The 23,281-nt window shown below is 36.6% G+C and overlaps 1 long non-coding RNA gene across 1 annotated transcript; it reads left to right on the forward strand.

Annotated features, from left to right (window-relative positions):
* The first annotated feature begins 1,234 nt into the window (after nt 1-1,234).
* On the forward strand, nt 1,235-20,370 carry LOC148051440 (uncharacterized). Its single transcript, XR_015699702.1, has 4 exons — nt 1,235-1,380; nt 7,959-8,241; nt 19,109-19,257; nt 20,119-20,370. It is a non-coding gene; the product is annotated as an uncharacterized LOC148051440 (long non-coding RNA).
* Nucleotides 20,371-23,281: the final 2,911 nt, after the last annotated feature.

Raw genomic sequence — 23,281 nt, forward strand, 5'->3', positions numbered from 1 at the left:
CTTGCCAGTTGTTCCTCTAAATGCAGAGTTTAAAAAACGTTGTTCGAGAAAGACTTAAAGATGGTTACAAGGCTCTGTTATTACAGGAGGACATTGCCTGAATTCGGGGGTTATTTCACTAGCATAGTAAATGCAATTTGTTCTCACAGCAATTCTCTCCAAGGCCATTGCATACAAGATGCCTTGCATATAGTCTTAACCTGGAACGGGGGAACTAGCCCTGCTGAGTACACCAAGGTCTACAAGACATTTGGCACCTATGGGATCTGACATCAGGATCCTGCTCTCATATAGTGCTCAGCAGAAGATTTAGCTTTCACTTTGCAAACTGAAAGCATGGCTGTGGTGATAAAAACAGGACAAGTGGAAAGTTCTCATAGTTTTGACAGTAAGGAGATACTGTCAGCGCTACTCACACTATATCGCTGTAGCAAGTTACTGTGGAAGCTGAGGGCAAGGAAGGAGACCTAATCTTGTCTTTGCATACTTGCAGGCATAAGTTTAAAATCAATATGATTGCATTAACTTTCCTTTTTCATCTTGTAAGACACACCGCAGTTACAGACAGGTGAAACAGTGTCTCATTTTCATGTTCATGTCTGTGCAAAATTGCTCTGCAGATATTTGTTTGCTGCCATGGGGGCTGCACGCCTTGTAGCACATACTTCCCCCCTCCTTGCTAGAGCGTGAGGAGCTCTTGCCATGTCGGTACAATGGACTTCTCCTAGGAAAAACTGCTTGTGTCCACGCTGTCTGAATGAGGTCAGTTCTCATGGCAACCACATTTTATCTGCAGAAATGTGCATTGTTTTCGAACACTTTCCCCTTCTGTGTAGAGATGATGTAAAATCCAAGGGAGCAGAAGAGCAAGAAAGAAACCTAATTGGCATGCAAGCGGCAAACGCTGTGACACTTATTTGCCTTTCATGCTGACCACTATTGTTTCACAAATTGTTAAGCCGCCCGAAGTTTTATGAGATGACATGTATGTTAAGAACACTCCTTTAGGGTTGCTCAGCAACATGCCCATACAATAGATCTTTTTTAGACAGAAATCAAGTTAATGCAGGATTAGTTACTGTCAGATATGGCAGAAACCAGCAGCTTTATTGCTGTGTGCCTCAGGAGATTATTTCAGTCTCTTCCTCCCTCCTTTCCTTCCCCCCCTCTCCAGTTTGAGGAAGCTCGGCAGGGCCAGCGTGATCCCATGGGAGGTTGGAAAGATGAGAGGAACTGCTTTGTTGGTGGGGATGGCCAGAGCTCCCTACTCCCGCTCCACTCCAGCAACCCCAGTGAGGCTCCTGCCAGCAAGGGATTAGGTGGCATGACCGTGACTGTGACAGTGCTACGCTTGTAACGAGGGAATTCTCCGATGATGGTGTAAGGTTATGTTAAATCTCCTTTGTAGAACTAGCAGGGGATCAGGTTAGGTTTTTTTGCAGATTTCAAAACCTTTTGAACAGGAGAAAGACACCCCGCCTGCGTTTTTAACAGCATTTTCGTTCTTTTAAAAGGGAGCAAAGACTTGGCCTCAGCCTAATAAAAACAAACATTTACTTTGATTACAAGAACATCCTCAGTTGCGCCAGCCTAAATGTCTTATAACTCCTCAGACCACGAAGCAGAACTGCTGCTAGGAGAAAAGCCTCCCCTACAGAGAACAGCCACTTATTCCCTGGGAGGCTACTTACAGCGCCGCGCTCAGCTGTGTGGCATGGCTCTGTCTGAGTGGGCAGATCCGGCTGTAAAAGTTCTTGCTCTCATACCTTAATGCAATTTCTATGCTTGTGACTTTTATTGATGCCTTAACTGATTGCTCTCCGCCCTTTGTATGGTATTTGTAAAGCTAGCGTCAGGTACTATAAGTCTACCAGCAAGACTGGTCACAAAACCTGTAATTAGAATATTAGTTAGTAAAAACTGTAAAGTACTATACTTATTTTAGATTATTACCTTCTTTGTTGTCATGGGGGTCACTGTAGATAGAAGCCAGGGTAAACAAGGAGAAAATGACAAAAGCCAGCAAGATGAAAGCTACTTCAAGGTTTGTGAAGGGCAGCTCCATGAACTGTTACTGCTTCGCCTAGAAAAAAGGGTAAACCTTCAGTGTTCGGTTGGCTGGCTGTGGAAAGGGACTGCTCTCAATAGAGTAGTTAAGTCTTTAGTCGGAAGGATACTAGATCCTGGTCAAACTGGTTAAGTAACTTTAGCAGGTAAGGAAACAATACTGCTGGCTCATACAAGAATGCAAGTTCAAGCCCTTTTTACTTAGGATGTAATATGTACGGTTCCTCTAGGGGATATTTACAGCTTGCTTACACTGTTATGAGAGCAGTTATTAAAGCAAAGCTGCACTTAACTGGATGTCTATATCTAGCTGTATCCTATATTTATCTTATACGTATTTATGTGCAATGCATTTAATAACAGGAACATATTTGGACTCTGAAAGAGTAGAAAATACTTATTAAAACAAAAAGTATCCGTAAAGATCTGTAGGAAAGCATAGATTTTCTTGACAGTAAAACTCCTAGTATATGAAAAGTCTACCTTCTGTGTAGTGGAAAGTTTAACACATATGAGAGAAAGCCCTGACATTACAACCAAATTGCAAATCAAATCCCAGTCAATAGTTAGTCCAGGGATTCTGAAGTCAATGGAAATTTAAAATGTTCAGTTGCTCACAGGATTTAGCTCTAAAAAGCAGTCTCCCTGAAATCTCAAAACCAAGGAGTCCAATACATTTGTACAGAGAAGTTGTGAGAAATCAGAAGCATATAAAAAAAAAAATGAAAAGAGCTTGCAGTGAATGAAGTGAAGCCGGCACTTACTGACTGCCAGGAATTTGTATGTATATTCCATTGGGGTTTCTTCAAAATCATCCCAGGTCTAGAAAATGATTCAGTATCATGGACGGAGTTAATTGCTCACAGCTGGAAGGATCTAATGTAACGTGGTTCGCTGACGCTTGTCACTTGCTGCCTTGCTCGTGGCAGGTCCAGTCCACATCAGACTGGAGAGTGGTGAAAGTGGAAGGAGGAGGCACAGCTCAACAAGTTTGTTTCTTATACCTGCCTTCAGGATGCTGGCAACGTGCAAGCAAACTGAAGCAACAGTAGTTGTATCAATGCCATTGGGGCAGTTGAGACTGAAGTTTGTACGTTGTAAATCATGTTGAATTTTAAGCCCTAGTAAAATATTAACATAATTGTAAACAAGACTAACTAGTATAAGAAAGAAACACAGCTCAGGAAATGTATCAGCAAGAATTTTAAAATTCAGATCCATACTGATATAAGCAATAATTGTTGGAATGATATGGCTATGTTAGCAAGAACCAAACCTGTACAGATGCAACTTGTATGAAAAATGGTCCTTTTGAAAGACCTTTCTGATCACTTTGTGAGGATTTTTTTTTTTGCTGTAAAGTCGTGGTCTGAAAAACTCAAATACCATTTATAGAAACTAAAGCATCCGTCACCTCTGAGTGTATTAGCTACCTGTTAATTAAAGGAGATCACTAAACTATATTTTTTTAATATTCTGATTATTCTATTATTTAAACATATGAAATATTTTGACATTGCTATTTTTGAGTTCTGATCTTTTGTATAGTGATCTAAGCAGGAATATTTCCACAGCAGGCAAAGGAGTGATGCTTATGAAACCCAGCATCAATAACACCTGAATAAAACAGGAGCATGTGGAGATGATTTGATCTCTGTCACATCCAGTGTGTCTTCTGCTGGGTCACTTCTGCAATAAACATTTCAATAATAGCTATTATAAATCTCTCTTTATGATTTCTAAGAGTGAAAACATAGTTACACATATCACAACTTCCCTGTCTATATGATGGATTAGTTAGTTACCCCATTTTATTCAATAAACCAAAGAATCACCTGTTCCATTCAGAGGTAAACTTACACCCATGTATCTCATGAAAAATCTATTATTGACTGTATTTATGCATGTTTTTTCTTTGCAACAGATAATATTTTATATCTGCCTGAATTTAGATGTGAACTCAAAACTCACAACTTTTGCTATATACAGGTTAAATTCTTCCATTATCCCATATGTCAATAAAGCTGATGAATCTTTCATGCTCTTCTTAACGGATAAAAATAAAGTTGTGTGCAATTAAAGAAGGGGCCTGATTTCTGATTTTTTGACATAATAGATATAATTATATATAATATAATTATATAATAGTTATAAAAATATAACAATTATAATTATATAATAATTATAAATATATTATAATACAATTTTTTATATAATAGCCTGCAATTTCTTTAAGGAAAGTCATTAAGCAAAACCGATATATTTTGTATTGTTGTGGTTATATGTATAGTGTATTCATTTATGTAAATGATATTTTTACCTATACATCATTGAGTAGTTAAATATCAATCATAAAACCTTAGACATTAGGCACAATAAGAAAAAATTAATCTGAACAGTAAAAAGAAATGATGGTTGATAATGCTTTTGAAAGCTCCTAAGTCCCATTGAAAGTAGTTGGAATATAAGCTCCATAGCTGTCTAGCACATCACATTTTTTTCTTTTCACTCTTGGCAGTATTGGTTACCTGGCTGCCATACCTTACGAATTACAAGCGGAGCTGGTGCTGAGGTGTAATTATCACTAAAGAGAAAGACAAGTCAGAAACAGTAAAAAACATTTTAAAAGTGTTAATTCTGAATTTATACTTAGATAAATAAATACTTAAATCTGAATTAAGACAACACTTATTAGCAAAAATATGCATCTGTCAGAATAAAGTTGTAATTTGACTTAATATGAAAAATCACAGGACATTATAATAAATTATTAAATTACAATGTTTCTCTATTTGTACATTGTCCACTGTACACTGAGAAAATACCACATCTTTCTTTTTGGAGACTAGTTCAATGGAGACGTGTTCAATGGAAGACCAGAATCCTCTGCCTATGTCCTACCGTTGACATGAACAGAGAAAGTATGCAATATTTGTCAAAAATAGAAGGTTTGTGCCCCATATTGAGGTCTTATTAATACTGTAAGAAGGCTTTACAAACAGACACAAATTCTGTTTAGATATCTACAATGAGGCTAAAGAACACAGGGGGTTAACCCCTCAAATGTGGCAAATAAAATGTGAAGTTATTTGATATAAATCTCTAAGCACCTAAGCCATATTTAAAGTTCAAGTTCCTTTTCATCTTTATAGGAATAACAGTTCAACAGAAAGACTAAGAATTGACTCAAAAGCAAACACCTTATTCAGCATTGTCATATGATAGGGAATCTTCAGAGCAAAACCGGAGGGGCTAGCGTGCAGAAGAGAGTTAAGTCTTTCAGTTCAAACACATTGGGAAGGTGTTCATAAGTAACCTGTCTTTCCCATGGGGTCTAATATACTGTCACTGTCTACCTGGAAAACTATGAGAACTTTCTCTTCTCACCCCCATAAGACGCATCTTCTGCATTTTTTACAGGGACTATTTAGTACAAAGGTTACACGAAACCTTCAGTCTTCCTTAGAGGCTGACAAGTCTACCATACGTTTTGAGCTGAGGGAGACCCTTGTTTTAGGAAAATTACTTTACACAAAATACCAGTAGGTCAAAAATGGATGGAAAGCAAAACCTGCCTTTCAAATATGAATAACCTTTCAAATCATGAGTTATTCACTAAGTTTTAATATCATTCTCCATTAATGAAAGCAGATTGTAGTGAGCTGAGTAGAAATGATGAAGAGAGGAATGTGCAGATGTGGGAAGAGATGCTGGTGGTGACAAAATAAATATGAACATTGGTAGCCTTGTAGAGAAATTGGACTAGCCTTCACCACTACTATGTGTTTACAGGGACGCTATTAAAATACTGTAAAATTACTCCACTGGAGAGACAGCTGTTGACATTTTACTGGAGACCAATGAAACCCCAGATCTTTGTAAATAATTCTGATAGTTTTGGAATCAGATTAACTTGGAAAAAGATAGGGAAGGTCAAGATGATTTTTTAAATGCTATTACAAGGTTAGAACGAGAGGAAACGGCCTCAGGCTGTGCCAGGGGAGGTTTAGGTTAGATATTAGGAAAAACTTCTTCACCGAGAGGGTGGTCAAGCATTGGAACAGGCTGCCCAGGGAAGTGGTTGAGTCTCCATCCCTGGAGGTATTTAAAGAATGGATAGATGTGGTGCTCGAGGACATGGTATAGTGAAGACTTGGCAGTGATAGGTTGACGGTTGGACTTGATGATCTTAAAGGTCTTTTCCAACCTTGACGATTCTATGATTCTATGATTCTAAGGTTTCCATTGAAGTGTGTGTACATATATGTGTGTGTGTGTGTGTATATTTATAACACTCTAAAGCCAGATGAGACTTACAGAACGTTCCACTGTAGCCAAAAGCAAACGGTGTGTCTCATAATTTATCAGTTTACCAGGTGGGGGAAATAGAGTCAGCACCAGGGCTGGTGTTTGGTGGCTGTGTAATGTTTCTTTGTCAAACTTTTTCAAAGAAATGTGTGTGAAAAGTAGTTCAATGACCAGATTCTATGGACTTTTATTTTCTAGATTAAATTCTGGCCCCACTGGGATCTTTAGAAAGCTGATCCATTACCCTGGTGTGGCTTGGATTTCACTAACCCCGTAGCAAGTTCCTCCACAACTATGTTTGTTGACTTGTGTGGGACGACTGAGAAAATAAGGAACTAACTGTCAGGACTAAATGGCCTTATCGTGGCCTTAGAAAAGATGAAAAATGTGAGACTGAAACAAAAAGAAAAATCCAGCATTTGTCCAAGCAGGGCTTTTAATTTAAGAAGTTAGACAAAGACAGAATGGAGATTAGAATAAGAAGTCAGTGAGAGCTGGGCAGAATTAAACCCATAATTTGAAGTCTTACTTTTTCTTTTTTTTTAATCTATACATATTTTTTTCTATTCTAGGTTGCTTATTGCCAATAAAAATATCATTCTTTTTCTGTAGGAATGATAAACTAAAATTGTAGGAAAAAAATATGGGACAGGTAGAAAATATAAAGCAAACATATATTCTATGTACCTACATGCCTGTTCCTGTCACCAGAAAGAATGCTGCCAGTGAAGTGGAAATATCCTTCATGATAGTGCTTGTATTTAGTATAAGTTCTTACTGTTTGTGCAGAGGCTCCTCCTTATATGCTGAAGCTGCTGTCATAGCTGTTGATCACTTCTGAAACTGAACTGTGGACTTGACCACATAGATAGTAAACTTAACACAATGAAGTATCAGAAAATGAGGAAAGGCAATATCCAAACTTTAAAAATTTTCTGCTGTAATTAAAATCCAGCTTGTAACTGACAGAAATTATTTGATCTCATAAAAATGGTTGACTAAACCAAATAAAGTGCAAGGGTCAAAAAGTGAGTTATGAAAGTGTAATGTCTACAGCTTCAATCCAGTGACTGTTGCTATTACTGATAAAATGAGGTACCTACTTCACATAGGCCAAGCTGAGCAAATATGAACTTTGTAAGATATTAACTTTAGTTATTTGTGTTAATGCAGTTGGACATATATCATTGGTCTCAATTAAATTTCTAGTTGTTTTCATTTTTTTGCATCCATCACATAATAAAATTATGCCACACTGCCATTTCTTGAGAAAGACTTATGTGAATGTGGCCTTCTTTGCTTTAAAGTAACAAATACTGTATTAATGAGAGTAATATTATTCGTCTACTGTATTTTGTTTGCTGTAAACAAGTCCTGCAGTTTTTATCATTAAAAAACAGTAATAAGAGCTAAGCTACATATTAAAAAAAGAGTTCACACGCTAGAGGGAATGGATCCAAGGAAGATTCTACTAAAATGGTTTTTGAAGCACCACCATTAAAGACATTAAATGATTTGTTAGTTGTTACTGTTTTTCTACCCTTTACTGCTTTTAACTGTAATTCAATTCTGTTTCTTGGCAGGTCTTTCAATTGTCTAAATATTGAAAAGCTGACTCCTATGCTATGACATCATCTGTTGTAAATTAGCATCATTTGCTAACTTTAAAATGCTGACGATCTGATGAGCAGCTTCTTCAGTGAATTGTAACCTGCTGAGTCGTGTGCTATGGTGGGCTGGGTATCCTGATCAAGGAGTTAATTTATTTAAATCTGCTTGGCTATTTATGCAGCAAAGGTATATCCCCAGTCATTAGCTCAAGAGTGAACTGAAACAGAAGAAAGTGAATTGGATACAGAGGAAAAGGTAAGAGAGGGGCTGTGGAAGGAACAGCCAGAGCAGTACCGGTAGAAAAAAAGTTGCCAGAGGAGTAAATAAGTGACACCATGTATAGTGTGTATATAGCAGAGACGATAAGAACAGCCTTTGGACTTATATATCTGTAACTTCCTAGTTATCTCAGTATATCCTAAGTTCATAGTGGGTATGCTCTATACTCCTATTTGCTGAATCTGCTCATTTTGTTTCCTTAACTTGTATTCTAAGCTTACCAAAGTATAATTTAAACCAGATATGTTAGCTGTGAAAAATGCAATAAGGTATAACTTTATTATAGCATACTGAAAAATAACTAGTTCAATATAAGGTAAGATATTTGCTTCCTTCAGAGGATTTATCTTTATTAAAAATTATATTAAAAAATGGGATATTATAGAGATTAACTCAAACTTTCTCCCTAGGCTTTGCTGCTCCTATGGTTAATGCTTGAGGAATGCTCAGCTTAAAGCATACATCCTTTTTTGTTATCTCAGTAAAGAAATGAGCCAATAATGTTAGTGAGTCAGCAAGGCACACAAAATAGCTCTTGCTAAATAAAAAAAAGGCTGTTGTATTGCTATGATGTTGTAACAAAAAATGTTGAAGTTGCTCTGAGTCTGACTTTCCTTACTTCTGTTTGCAGCTAAACTGTGTTCAGTTCAGGGGTATGTTCTGTTCACAGAAATTGCCAGTGACAGGTAGTTTTTCTGGCTAGTCTTGTCTAGGTTTTTTTGTTGTTCTTGGTTTTTTGTTCTCTGGATGTTATATCCAATGTCTTTAATGTTAAATATATCTATATGTCTTTAACTTTGCTGTCTACATATTCTATGTTTTCACCTGCCTAAGCAACTAACAGGGATTAAAAAGCAAAAGATCCTGCTGTATTTATTTCTGTGAGATATCAGTGACTTTATAACTCAGCAGTGGTGTGGAATTTTGTTTGTAACAGTGAAAATAACACTGCTGACCTACAGAAACAATTCTAAATATGAATGATTTTTTTTTTTTAATATCAGCTTGAGATCCTCGTAGGTCAGAGTGCAGATGAGTCCAATGTAAAACTTGATGATTTCTGTTCTGACTCATATGACATTCAGCTATACATGTAGTACTGAGCACATCTTCATAATTTTTTTCATAATGCTTAAAGGCATTTCTTTGTGTAAGAAGATAATGATAAATAATTGATACCTATTCTATTACAAAAGAAAGACATGTTCAGTGTGAAATGTGAACGAGTAGGAAAACTTCTGGAGTGGGAGCAGGGCTTCCCTTTAACCAATATAGACTAGTGCAACTCTGAAATTGTTGGGGTTTAAGCCATTTGAAAGAAAAGCCTTGTCAAAATGGAATTCTCTGTATCCCAATGGCAGTCACATATTACATCAAAATTTGATGAATTTGTGGGCAGAACAACCATGAAAGACCCCCATGTTCAGAAAATACCCCGAAGACCCACAAATAAAGCGTAGCAGCAAGATTCTGCACTGTGCAAGGCAAGAGCAGAATTAGCAAACAAACCCCAAAGTTATTCCTAAGAGTATACTCTCCTCCTATTTCAAGCTCAGCCCTTTAAATGGGAAGAAAACCCTGCTCCTGGCAGTCACCAGAGTACCATTTAGTACCAGCACGTGCAAGTGGCAGAGGATGGATCAGCTCAGCACACCTCAGCTCCCAAGTCCAGGAGAGCACAGCCCATCCCCATGCATGTCATGCCGAAGCACCTTGCGCTAAACCAGCTGCCAAACGGAGACTGTCAGAGTAGCCTGGGATGTTCAGCCGGATTTATGCCGGGAAGAATCAGCCTGCCAAGCTCTCAGCAACAAATAGCTGATGCAGGGGGAAGAGAAGGGTTTCTTTGTCCTCTGTTACAAATAAAATTGCAATATTGGAATAGTATATCCTTTAATCTAAGTGACCAGTTGGATTGTTACTTTGTGTGCTGTTTCCACTAGCATGTTTTGGAGTTATATTGAATTTGTATGGAGTGATATTTGCAAAAAATGTATACTAAATGTTCTTTCCTTAGAAACAGTATGAATTAAATAGCAGGCAGGAGAGATCTCTTTAAGTGAAACTCTACTTTTCAAACTTAACTGGGCTTAATTGGTCAGAATTTTCCCAGCTTTTTTCTAGTCACACTAGCAATAGGGATATATAAATATTTTATTCAGTCAAAAGTAACTTTATAATAAGTGAACTATCAGGAAAGAAAGATCATCAAAATGATAATTAAAATGAATACGATATTTTGTTTTCATTTAGAATCCAAACTTAAAAAAGAAAAAAAGTAGTTAAATATTAAAAAAAACCCTCTGTTTTGATCTTGTTTCTCTTTCAGCAATAATTAGAAAACCTTTCTGCCCATGTGTCTAAGCTTCTGGATAGCTATACTTCAGCAGAGATTCTTCGTGATTCAGTCAAACTTTCCAAGAGGAGCTTGGTTATTTATAATAAGCTATGTGTAAATTGTGGGATCTAGGATATGCCAACTGAACAACAGTAATTTTCCAACCATGATATTTAGCATTGTTGAAGTATTCTCTCTCCAGTGTAAATTTCTCTGATCCAACTTTTGTTTGTGTGTGTGTATGTCCTGGTTTTGGCTGGGATAGAGTTCATTTTCTTCCTACTAGCTGGTATAGTGCTGTGTTTTGGATTTAGTATGAGAATAATGTTGATAACACACTGATGTTTTAGTTGTTGCTAAGTAGTGTTTGTACTAGTCAAGGACTTTCCAGCTTCCCATGCTCTGCCAGGTGCACAAGAAGCTGGGAGGGGGCACAGCCGGGACAGCTGACCCAGACTGGCCAAAGGGCTATGCCATACCGTATGGTGTCATGCTCAGTGTATAAGCTGGGGGAGTTGGCCAGGGGGCAGCGATCGCTGCTCAGGAACGGGCTGAGCATCAGTCCACGGGTGGTGAGCAGTTGTATAGTGATTGCTTGCTTTGTATGTTGTATTAGTATTATTACTACTACGATTCTATTTTATGTTACTTCAATTATTAAACTGTTCTTATCTCAACCCACAAGTTTTCTCACTTCTACCCTTCCAATTGTCTCCCCCACCACACTGGGGCTAGGGTGGGGGGAGTAAGCAAGTGGCTGTGTAGTGCCTAGTTGCTGGCTGGTGCTAAACCATGACAGTGTACCTCCCTCATCACACTACATTAGCCATGTTCTTTCCATTAAACACCATGACAGTAACTGTCATTCATCGGTGAATTGCATGCTCAGCAGAGTTTGGGTAGGGTTTTCATTTCTTTTCTCTGTAGACACATTGTTACACATTTCCTCTTAGAAAATTTGTATTAAAGAAGTGATTCTAGGTTGCTCCTTGGGTAAAAGTTGATAAGCTTTATGGTAGCACATAGGATCTCTTAGACTATATTAAGTAGAGAGACTAAACCCAAAACTTTGCAATTGTATAAAGAAATCTTTCTGAATTTTTTTCATGACCTTAAGTGTTTGGGGGATTTTTTGGGTTTTAGTGTTTTGTTATTTTGTTTTGGTGTTTTTTTTTTTTTTAAACTGAGGCCACATCAGAAAATATACAGATCCTATCTGTGAGATATTAGAAGACATAAAGGGGAACTACATCATCTTCCATTTCAAGTCTGTGCTAATTATCCTTTAATATTGAAAGGATTGAGTATAAAATTATGACCAAATTTTGCAGCATAGTAACACTTTTAGCTTAGATCATATTGGTAAGAGATGGTGTTCACCACTTCATAGGAAGTATGACTCACTTTCCAGTATTTTTCAGCAATATATCTGTATAATATTAAAAACTGAAAAAAAAAAAAAAAAAAGGGCACAAAATAAGCAAATATAAATGCGCTGACCTGGTAATTCAGTAGAAAACAAAAAAAAAATTTCAACATGACTCACCTGGATATGCAGTTGTATGGACTGTATTGTCAACAGATATCATCTTTGCTTTGCCAAATCAGGTGACTGCTTACCTCTTACCTACTAGCATGACTAGATGACCAGGAAGGCTATATTTATTTTTCCATGGCCAGACTATTTATGTGTGGGGCACATCTTGCCTGGACAGAGGTTTCCTGTTTAAAGCCACAGCTAGAATGAAGTTAGGGCTTGGTAACAGCAAGCTCCACTTGGATTCCTTGTTTCCCTTATCTGTTTTCTCACAGTTGTCTAGAATTTGATTTTTCTCACGAAAGCTTTGAAACTGAGAACACTTCACAGCAAGGAAAACTCTGCAAGTATTTAATCACTTGGTATGCACATTTACAGATACATTTTCATACTCACAGGCATATCCATATGCGGTGCAATTTATGTGTTCCTAGTACATAAAAACAATATGGGATTTACTAAGTAGGTTTATGTTGGCTTTCATGCTTATTGTGTCACTAAAATGATCAGGTAGAAAAAGATCTGGTAGAAAAAAGCCAAAAAGGTGAATTTTCTTTTGAACTAGTGGTGAATGACTTTTACTAACTACTGGTTTTAGGGTTCAGTTTGACTGATCTGCTTATCTCAGTGGTGTGGAGAAGACATAAAGTAGCTGGAATTGGCCAGTAATGAAGTCTCCTATGTTGGCAAAAGGCAGCGGAGATAACATATCTGCTTCCTGCAGCCACAGCTCACAACCCCAGCACCATTCCTCTGGTAGATCCACAGTCCAGTAACGCCTGTATATGAGGTCTGGGCAGTACGGGGTCTGCCAACCCCTAACTCTCAATTCCTCCATTACAGCTAACTGGGTATCAGGCTAAAGTGCTAAGTTGGCCTTTCAAATATCCTTGTACACTTCAACTGATGATACATGAAAAGGACTAAAATTTAGTTTTCAATCCAGTTAAGTATAAGTCAAGAATGAACAAAGCTCTAGTTGTGTAACTTAAATTATTTTAATATATCTAATGAGAATTTCTGGGAATAATTTGGACTTGGATAACAAATAAGGGGATAAGCTTGCTGATTTGGTCTTACAGTGCCACATGTACTTCAGTTGAATCCTTCTTTTTATAGAACATTATTATATCTGCCAACACTGTGGTATCTTATTTACAACTAACTCCAGTTCTGTGAAAGCTTAAAGTAGAGACTTTGGAAACTCATTTTATGCCTTGTACCATCTGGATTCTGTAGATGTCACTCTTTTGACCATTTTAATGGTGGTATATTGCTGGTAAATGAATATGAAGGGGGCATTATGATTTATCTGCTTCTCTGGGTGCTTAAAAATACATTGCAAAATAAATACACAAAGATATGATTTCACATGCAGGATTATCTACTCTCCTTCATTTACTGCCATTATCCTAGGACCAGTAAGTAAAGTAATAGTTGACATAAACATATACTTTACAGATTTCTTTGGCACTCTGAGAAAATCATAATTACTGCTGTAAGTCAGTCTTGTGTTTTTATGTATATTTTGGTATCTCAAGAGGAAGTAACTCTGCTATTTCCCCCAACTGAATGTTTAAAAGGTTCCCTCCCGCATACTCAATAATCATTCTATGGTGTTTTAATACAAACATATTGTATTTGTCTTTAAGCGTTTTGGGACAGCCTATCAATTTGGGCTTCCTTGCTCTCCACTAAGCCTACCGAGATTAATGTGCACATTGAAATCGGTGAAGTCAAAATAGAAGCAGCACCCAATTATTTTGGTATTCTCCTGTTTCCCTTTCTTGCCTCCTTATATTGCATGTGGTCTGTTGTGACCAAAATGCTTATTTGAGACCTTCCTGGGCTGAAACTTTGCAGCCATAAGAAATTTGACTGAAATGGCTGGGGCTCCAAATTGGCTCCAGCTTTTACTCTGCTGCTGATTCTCAGATGCCAAGTTTATTTGGAGGTGGCTGCTTGCTTTTGTATCCCACTGAGAAGATGCTACATACCTTATACAAAAATACATAGTTGATGATGTTTTGATATAAAAATTACTACAGCCAAGCACAGTTCCAAGATATTTTTTAGAAAAATCTGTATCCATTTGTTCCAATTTATAGATAATCCTGTGTGCAGTCAGAATTTTTGAGCTATTACTATAGGAAATGGTACTGAATAAGTTAAAAGAAAAAATGGTAGTAGGATACATAAAAGCCTGTAGGTTGGAGGAATAAACACCTTCAGATTTCTGTTGTGAGAAAGAACTATCTGGAACTGATGAAAACTTTTTTTTTTTTGAAGACAACATTGTCCCAGAGAACTCATTTGGGGGAGGCAAATGGATAATGACACAGTGTAAGAACACTTAGATTTCATGTAGCCAACTATTGGGTATAGATGATGTTTTAGGAATATACTACGGTATGCAAAGCTCATTGACAATAGCTACTTAATTCAAGTTACTCTGAGGTATCTGTATGCATCTTTTCAGTTTGGCATTTACACTAACAGTATATAGTTTATATCATATGCAGTACCTACAATTGCAAATGACCAAACGGAAGTTGAAAGGGATAATAAAACTTCGTACACCCACAGTGTTGACATGCTATATTCAGCTGAAAGGGTAGTGTGTATTCAAGTAACCTTTTGCTTGCAGTATGTAATTTCCATTTGCAATTAGTTTACATTTCAGGCAGTGGATGAAATTTGGTTTTGCAGCTGTCTACTGGAGATCTAGTTGTGTTCCTTGGGTTTGACCTCTGAGAGGAGAAAGTAAGGAATACTAGAAAAAAATGTTTATTCAGGAGTCTCAAGTTTCCAGATGCCTGCAGACCTTGCTGAACTTGTTTTCCCTGATCTTTACTTAGAGAATTAAAGTAACTTAAACAAATATGGTATTTTTTAATATTTGACTGAAATCAGAGAATGGTCTTTTAATAATTTTTAAAAGGGAAAGGGACAATTTGGTTTTACTCAAAGGACTTATTTATTAAAAATTTGGTAGAAGTAATTCTGATAAGTGCATTAAAGGAGAACTGAATTGAAATAGAAGCAGTTGTTGAAGAGCTCTATTCATACGTAAGCACTTTGGAAAAATTCCAAAGAAAGATGTTGTCATCTATAAACCTTCATAAATTCAATTTTATATACTTATTAGAACATTTGTGTTATTGATAGCAGGCTATTTTACTTTATAACTTCCCGATTTTTTAATTATTGCAAAGGTTAAGGACTGTTCTCATAACTCTTGTAAAAATCCATGTTTACGTGAACAGTCATATGTCATTGCATGTATTTTTCTTCCTAACTTCCATGTCCTTTTTTTTTTTTTTTTTTTTTTCAAGAGTTAGGACAAGCGTACACATCCCCAGCTTCCAGGGCACAATCCTCTTAACATTCCCTAACCTCTTAGTGAAGCATGTGTACTCATAAACTAACCATCCAGTCTAATACTGCAGAATAAATCTTAATTCAGTACATTATCACAAGAGGGAGCCCTTGTCAACAACAAATTCTGAATTTCAGTACATGATTTTGCAGAGCTACATTAATCACTTCTCAAGAGAAATATAGGCTCTGTGCACATGCAGTGAAAGTAGTTTCACACTAGAAGAGGCCCTTCTGAGACAGGTTATATGCGAACTAACTTTTTATGTAGGAGAAAAGCCTAGAAACCATGGTTGAGAATTTGAGTAGGTTTGAATTGTGATTTTTAAATTATTTCTTTTTCTACTCGTTACTGTGATATTCCTGTTATTAATGAGATTTTATTTAGCAATGCAGGTAGAGCCTTCATTCTCGGAAATCATAGTAAGAGCCTTCATAAGAGATTCATAACAGCCTTCATAGTATGAGGATTATCTGTGTGTGAGTAACTTGTTACTGATCTTTGTTTTTTAAGTTAAAATGAGTGCAGAGGTCTGTGCAGTAGGGGAATAAGGTCAAAATGGAAAAAATAATAGTAAACAGATCAGCTTGTATAAACTAGATTGCTTCATCCTACTTGTGCCTTTTATTCTTTCAGTGTACAAAAATGTATTTTAGGTAACTTCTTGATTCCATTGGGGAATCAAGGTGGAGAAAAAATAGAGATGTGGAACAACCATGGGAGCTCCATGTTGTATCATCAACATTCCATAAGGAGTTATGGACGCCTTGTGTTTTTTCACAAGTTTTGAGAAATATAAGCCCCAGAAAATCCTAAAATTACATTTGCAAATTATTTCCATAATGCCTCAACGTTTAATAATTTTTTTCATCCCTGGAAAGTATCTCATTTACGCATTCAGCATTCAGACTTGAGCACCAGCCTGAGAGCTGGGATTGTGATCTATCGTCATGACACTTCTGGCTTACAAAAGATGGCTGGTCCACAAGGGTCCATGTTACATTTGGAATTTACTTGTTTGCAGGAGTGATGGATCAAAGAGAGAAGAGAAGGGTGATGTTTTACGTATTAAACCTGTTCTGAGCATGTATTTCATCCAAGTTCAATAAGTATTCTTTGGAATCAGTTTTTATAGAACATATACAAGGATGAAATAAAACTCTGACATCTGATCTGTTTATAGGTTACTAAATCAAATGAGGCCTAAGGCAGTGAAAGATGCACATAGACAACCCATTATGGGATGATACTTCTGAGGTTCAAAGCATGTTATCTTGATCTTTCTTTGATCAGCAACTCTATAATAGAAATTAATTTTAAAAAGGGATCATCTACTGAGGAGTAGAACTTGTATCTGGAGTAGTATCTCAAAATCATAAAAGCCAAATCATGCCCCCCAATATTTCTCAGTCTTCCTAATAAAACCAGGAGGGAAATACAGTCTCTCTTAATTTATTTATTCCCTATAGATGTAAGTATGTTGAAATCCAAAGGATTATCCTTTCAGGTGCTCGTTTTCTTGAAACAATTGTGCTTGACTTCCACTGAATTAATTTATGAAACTTATGTGATTTGAAACATGTTAGAAGAGAGAATTATACTAAGTATTCTTATTGTTATATATATCTTTAGAACTAGATGTCTGAGAAAGGTGTGACCTTAAATTTTCTCACATCTGCATATGTGAGGAATGCAATGATGCTAACTTTTGTATGTGTATACGTGATAAATAATCTATTGATACTACCTGATAGAAAACATTACAAATATTTTTGGATAGCAAGCAATATGAGGCTAGAGCATTATCGCTCTGAATTTTTTTCAGAGATTTTATTTTTATTCTTGTGAAAACTCAATATTACTGTCTTATCAGTTGCAAACTATCAATAGGAATCTAATCTGTGTCAATTTTAAGCATTAATACATTCTGAATGATGTTTTCTAAAAAAATTTTTCTTTAATTTCTTTTTTCTTAATTTTAGGCACTGCTTTACAGGGGAAAATATTCAGTCTGGTTTAATGTTAATTGTTTTGCTTTGTGTGAGGAAAATTAAATGTCATATAATGTTATGGTGCTGTCATGGTGAAATTCTATATGATGTTGACTGGAGAATAATCTTAAACAAAACAGGAAAGGATAGTTTTAATTTGCAGATTTCTTAAGCATGTTTGTGTCTAACAACTTTAATAAATGAGGTCTTGCACTATAGATTTCAGGTAGCTTCCAAGTATTTTACCAAAAGGCAGAGCATGTCCAGGCTGCATTAGTAATGATTCTGTCTGTCTTCTCTGTCAGTCACACAATTATTGCTTCTTCACCATTGAGTGCTATTGTTCTTCAGGAAATTAAGGAAAGGTTCCTATTCATCTAGACCAGAAAAGGGAAAAAAATCTCATTCCCTTCAAAACCGTTCCTTCCTATTTCTGGTGTGTTGTGATCTATGGGGACTCTCAAACTTCACTTCTTTATTTTGTGACTAGCACATGTCTCATCTGCCTGTGAATTATCTAACGAACAGGCAGACTGACAAGGAGAATTTTCTTGTTGTCAGTAATATTATGATGAGTTTAGAAATCCATACATATCTACAGAGTTATAAGAATCCCTGCTATTAACTGCAAAATATATGTGAAATATTCAAAATCGTAGGAAAAGCATCTGCTTTCAGATTTGGTTATAAACGTGGATCTGTAGCCAGATTTATGAACGATGTTTACCACCTTAGGAGAGCCTGAGCTCAGCTACAAATAAATTAGCTCTGGTTTGGAGCAGAGCAGAATGGTCTTTAAGTGATAACCAAAAATTATACAAGAGATCTATGACAAGCTAAAAACTGAACCCAGGTCCTCTGAGTCTTTGGCTGGCGTCTCTATGCCAGTCAATTTTGCTGAGACCAGAGACTTTGAAAATGTTTGGGACCTCCTTTTGCAGATGCATGTGAGCGACTTCACTGGTGGCTGGGCTTGCCAGCTAGCATTAGGTAAGATGGAAGAAGCACACAGAAGGGAAAGGATAAAGTAGAAAAAAAAGGTGATGAGTAGTGCAGCGTTGTTAGTCTTTACTGCTCGGCATTGCACCACTGCTAGTAAGGAAGAGGTTAGGTCTGAGATGATATCTAATGTGAGGAGAAGCAACAACTGTCCTGAAAGGCAAAAAGCGCACTCCAGATAGAAGGGGTAAGAGGAGAGGAGGAAGCGTGAGCCCTCTGAAGGAAGTCAACTAGCAATGCTGCTGGAAACACAGGAGACAGGGGTGGTCTGAAATGTAGTAAGGGGGAAGAAACAGAGTTGTGGGACATTTTAATGCTTCAACAATGTTCTGCAACATCAGATTTTTCTCCAGTTAAGTCAAGCCAAGAAAATTATTGTTGTTATCTGAAACAACAAGAAAGGGTGACAGCCACAAAGTAAATATCTGCATTTTTAGAGAAAGAAAATTAGAATGAGAGAGTTACTGGCATGTAACAAGACAGGATCAAGTTGTGAGATGCTTGAATATTTTACTATATATTTTTTTTTTTTTTAAATGTACAGACTCCACGCTAACAGCAATGCCAAAACTTGTCTGTGGTTTTGTTTTTTTTTTCAGTGAAAATTAACCACTTCGGAGTAGGAAAAAATAGAAAAATAACTTTGCACTCAGATACATACCTGCACCTCTGTCCAGTGACAGTCAAACATGAATCAGAAGACAATTTTACACACCAGTGACCCTTGCCAGAAGTGATGGAGCTTTCGGTAAGGATGTGCACCCCCCCCCCATACACTCTGTTTGCTCCAAGGCCAAATTCTACCATCATTACTGATATAAATCAGCATCTGATGTCATGAATGGTTGAATCAAGTTATGCCATATTTATTTCTCCATGGAATCAGATATTTGCAGAACTTCATCAGGCTCTGACTTTGTCCAGCAGTTCCATTTGACCTCCTAATTGGGGATATTTGATTTTAACAGAATTAGAGTATTTCATTCTGTTTCTAACCATAACTAAATAATTCAAATTGGCACAAAAATTACAAGGCATTTTGCTTTGTGTATCTTAGCCATTTAGTTAATCTTATAGAATATTTCTTGTAAAGTTTTAAATTTATTATGAAAAATTCCCACCAGAGGCAGACTTAAAGATATTTTTGTATTTTCACTAAACCAAGCTATTTTTGCCTTTTAAAAAAAAAAATTGTGTGAGGACTGGTTCAATCAGGGATTAGTAATGGCCTATAAAACTGTTCAGATCTAGCTCAAGTCACTGTAGAGACCTGCTCTGGTTTGATAGTTTAGCTTTATACATTAGCTGGGATCTGGTTCAGCTGGCCCATTAACAATAGATATGACACATAATATGATTTTTATGTCAGTCAAAATTACTATGCTAGGTTTATATGAGAAGTCTAAAAGTGTAGTGTGCCAAACAGCATGTGCTGGGAAATATGTGTAAAAGGTAACTGAACTATTATATCTGATATAAAAATGGTGCTTTTTATTTTTGAATATTTTAATGTACTGTCAGGGTAAAAATGAAAAAAAAAAAAAAGAAAGAAAAAAAGAATGTTCTACGCCAGCAGTATTTTTTTCTGTTTTCTTATGTTTCATTTAAGATATCTGAGGAAATGATTTGCCCACCTAGGCACACTTCAAAATCACCCTGATGCTTCTGAATGGACCAAAACGCTGGGGCAAAAATCATCAATAATGGAGCACACTGACACAGTCTGACACTGATGCATTGCAGCAACTCCTGAGGAGACATTATGATGCATTTCCTCTCTGTATGAGGAAAATGTTGTGATGTTAATATGGGTATAACCTACAATATAAATTTAAATAAATCATGGAACTGTTACTCTGTATATACAATAGAGAATTTATTTTGAAAACATTAATAACACAGCAACTTCATTTTTCTTTTTACGCTTTCACACAATATAAGCAAATTGAGAGCATTGACTTTAGTGTTTAATATTCATTCTGAGGCAAGGAGATTTAGTGATACAATTTCTTTTACTATTTATGGGAGTTTATGTGGTTAACCCCTGTTCAGATGTCATGGTGAATTTACTTTTGTACTTCTGAAATTATCATTTTTAGTATAGAAGGGCTAAAGACTACAATTAGTTGTATTGAAAAGAAGAATTACAAATGCCTTCATTTAGAGATAAAAACCATTTGGAGAAAACATTGTTTTGGCATTCTCAAGGAGATGCTGAAACCAAGTAAATATTAAATAATAGGCCATTTTAGCTAAGCTTCTTGTGTACAATTTTATATTTTCTACTTCTTTTCCAGAAAATATGCACATTTTCCTACCAGTTTTTATGAGGTAGGAGCATTTGGATGTAAAATCTCATAATTTTAAGTGATGGTTTGAGATTGAATTGCAACTTTAAAATCCTTTCACCTAATTTTTTTGAATTATCCCCAATGGCAAAATTTTTGCAAAGATCTAGAGTGGAGACAGGTATGGAATAGGCAGCTATGCTACTGTTAAATCTCTTGCTTGGTGTTTTTTGGGTTTTTTGTGTGTGTGTGTTTTTTTGTTTGTTTGTTTTTTCCCCTGCCCCCCACATTGGACTTTAACTTGTATAAGCCAGCTGGCTTTTGGCTATATTTCATCTCTTCTTACCAGGAAGGACAGGGAATGACCTAACTCCACCTGGATGCCATACCCATTAGACATGCTTTGTTCATAGCATGGGCTGCACTGAACGCAGTGACAAGTCCACCTTTACTCAACACCAGGTCACTGGAGGAGGGAGCAGTCCTGTCACAGAGCAAAGTAGCAGCTGGAGTGCTCATCCAAGAAGTGGGTCTTGGCCGTCCTAAGTAAGTTTACTGAAAAGTCCTGCCTAGAAACAAGGCTGGGATAGGGCTTTGCTCTTTTGTCACTGGAAGTTTATGATTAAAGAATTCAGAAAGAAAAAATATGATGGAAATTGACTCTGTATCCTCAAGATGAGCTCATGATCTCAGAGGCCAGGCTGTGTCCCAGCCTATATAGTGAAAGAAGAGCACAGTTGGCCTTGGCACTCCGAAACTTGATCTGAACCATGCAGAAGATGCCTGCTGCATCAGTCCCTGAGGTCTAGAGTGGGGATTCTTGCTAGAGCATGCTATGGCTCTCTTCTGGCCACATCTTGCAGATTCCTCCCAGAGCATGGGGTTCGAATGTCACTGATACTTAGTTTTCTTTTTCAAAGAGTCAGGCACTGAGAGCTGCTCTTTAGAAGTTTAGGAAGTTTAAGCTCTTTGAAATAAGCATGTCAGCCCTGAAGCTTCTTCTCTTGCTGTTGCAGTGTTTCCACTAGGTATTTAAAAAGGCCAATCTGAATACTATCCATACCAAAAGGAAAAATAAAATCTTTAAACTAAGAATTAAAAATATATTTCCTTAACTCTGTTTAACATTTTTTTGTCCTGCCTGGTCTTCCTTATTGAATGAAAGTCTTTTATGCTGATTTAGCACAGAAATTGATTAGGAGGGCGCTCACAATCTGTTCCATTGACTCAGCTCTGCTGGAGAAATGCACACTTGAGCAATGGTAATGAATAGGTGGAGCTGATGATAACGTCTAAGCTGCCTAAGCTATCTGCTTATCATGTGAGTTAACTCTACATCCACATAGCATGATAGTATTTAAAGGAACAGAGATCTATATTGTGTTCTTAAAAACTATCAATATTTTTCATGATGGATACAAATTTGTCACTTGCTGCAATTGCCTGAATAATGAAACCATACTATATTATCACATACACAAAAAAGAAGGAAAAGTGGTGAGATTCCTAAAGGAAATATTTTGTATTTCTTTTTTTATATCTGTGCCTTTGTGGAGGAGTTTTGCATGTGTGGGAGACGACAGAAATAAATATAGATGTTCAGCTGAAAGTCCATGACCAAAAGAAAGGAACATCACAGAAATAAAATACAAAGATTAATGGTAGCAGAAGGATGAAAAGGTCTATCTAACTATCATTATTATAGTTAAAACATTTTTCTTTCAGGTTTCTGTTTTCTGAAGGCAGGGATGGTAACTCATTCGCTAGCCACTGTCACACTGGATAAAAAGTTCCTTTTATCAACTTCAGATTCAGCCAATATATCTCTGGTAAACTTGCTTCTTGTTTGTGTTCTCAGATGACACTACTATGGTGCAAAAAATTATTTTCCAAAAGAATGGCATCTGGGAAGATCAAGTGGGAGATGTTTTTTGCAAGGTGGGATCAATTCAGCTATCTGTCTGTAAGCTAGTTCAAAGTCATACTGTGAAAAGCATCCCCTCGGAAAACTTAATTTTTGTTTGGGTAAAGACTTAGTTAAAATGCTAAATGAGATGGCTTGATCAGACTTAAAAAAATACTTGTCAGGCGAAGGCAGAAATTAGCTAGACTGTGGGCCAGATCTTCCATTTGACTTCATTTGGGAATTCTATTATGTATATTTACCCTACGTGAAGGGGTAAATTGGATTTGCCCCAAAAGCTGTAGATTAAAACTCTTAATAATATATACATGCGGTTGGACCATGTAAGCCACACTTTTCAGTTTATTTTTGGAAGACTGTCTCCAGTTTTGTGAAAACATCAGCTCCAATAAAAAAGCCTGAACAGTGCCTCAGTATTCCTATGTAAATCAGAAGGCTATGCCTCTAAATGCTATCATTTAGTTGCCTATGATGGGTAGTAAAGTAAGTTAGAGTTTGAATTCATGTTTTACTTTTCTTAAATTTTTCTTGATATTACCAATATAGGTATTTCAAGTTAT

The sequence above is a fragment of the Nipponia nippon genome, unplaced genomic scaffold (genome assembly GCF_047370975.1).
Source record: "Nipponia nippon isolate SJK-2023a ecotype South Korea unplaced genomic scaffold, ASM4737097v1 scaffold_6, whole genome shotgun sequence".
NCBI classification, from domain to species: Eukaryota; Metazoa; Chordata; class Aves; order Pelecaniformes; family Threskiornithidae; genus Nipponia; species Nipponia nippon.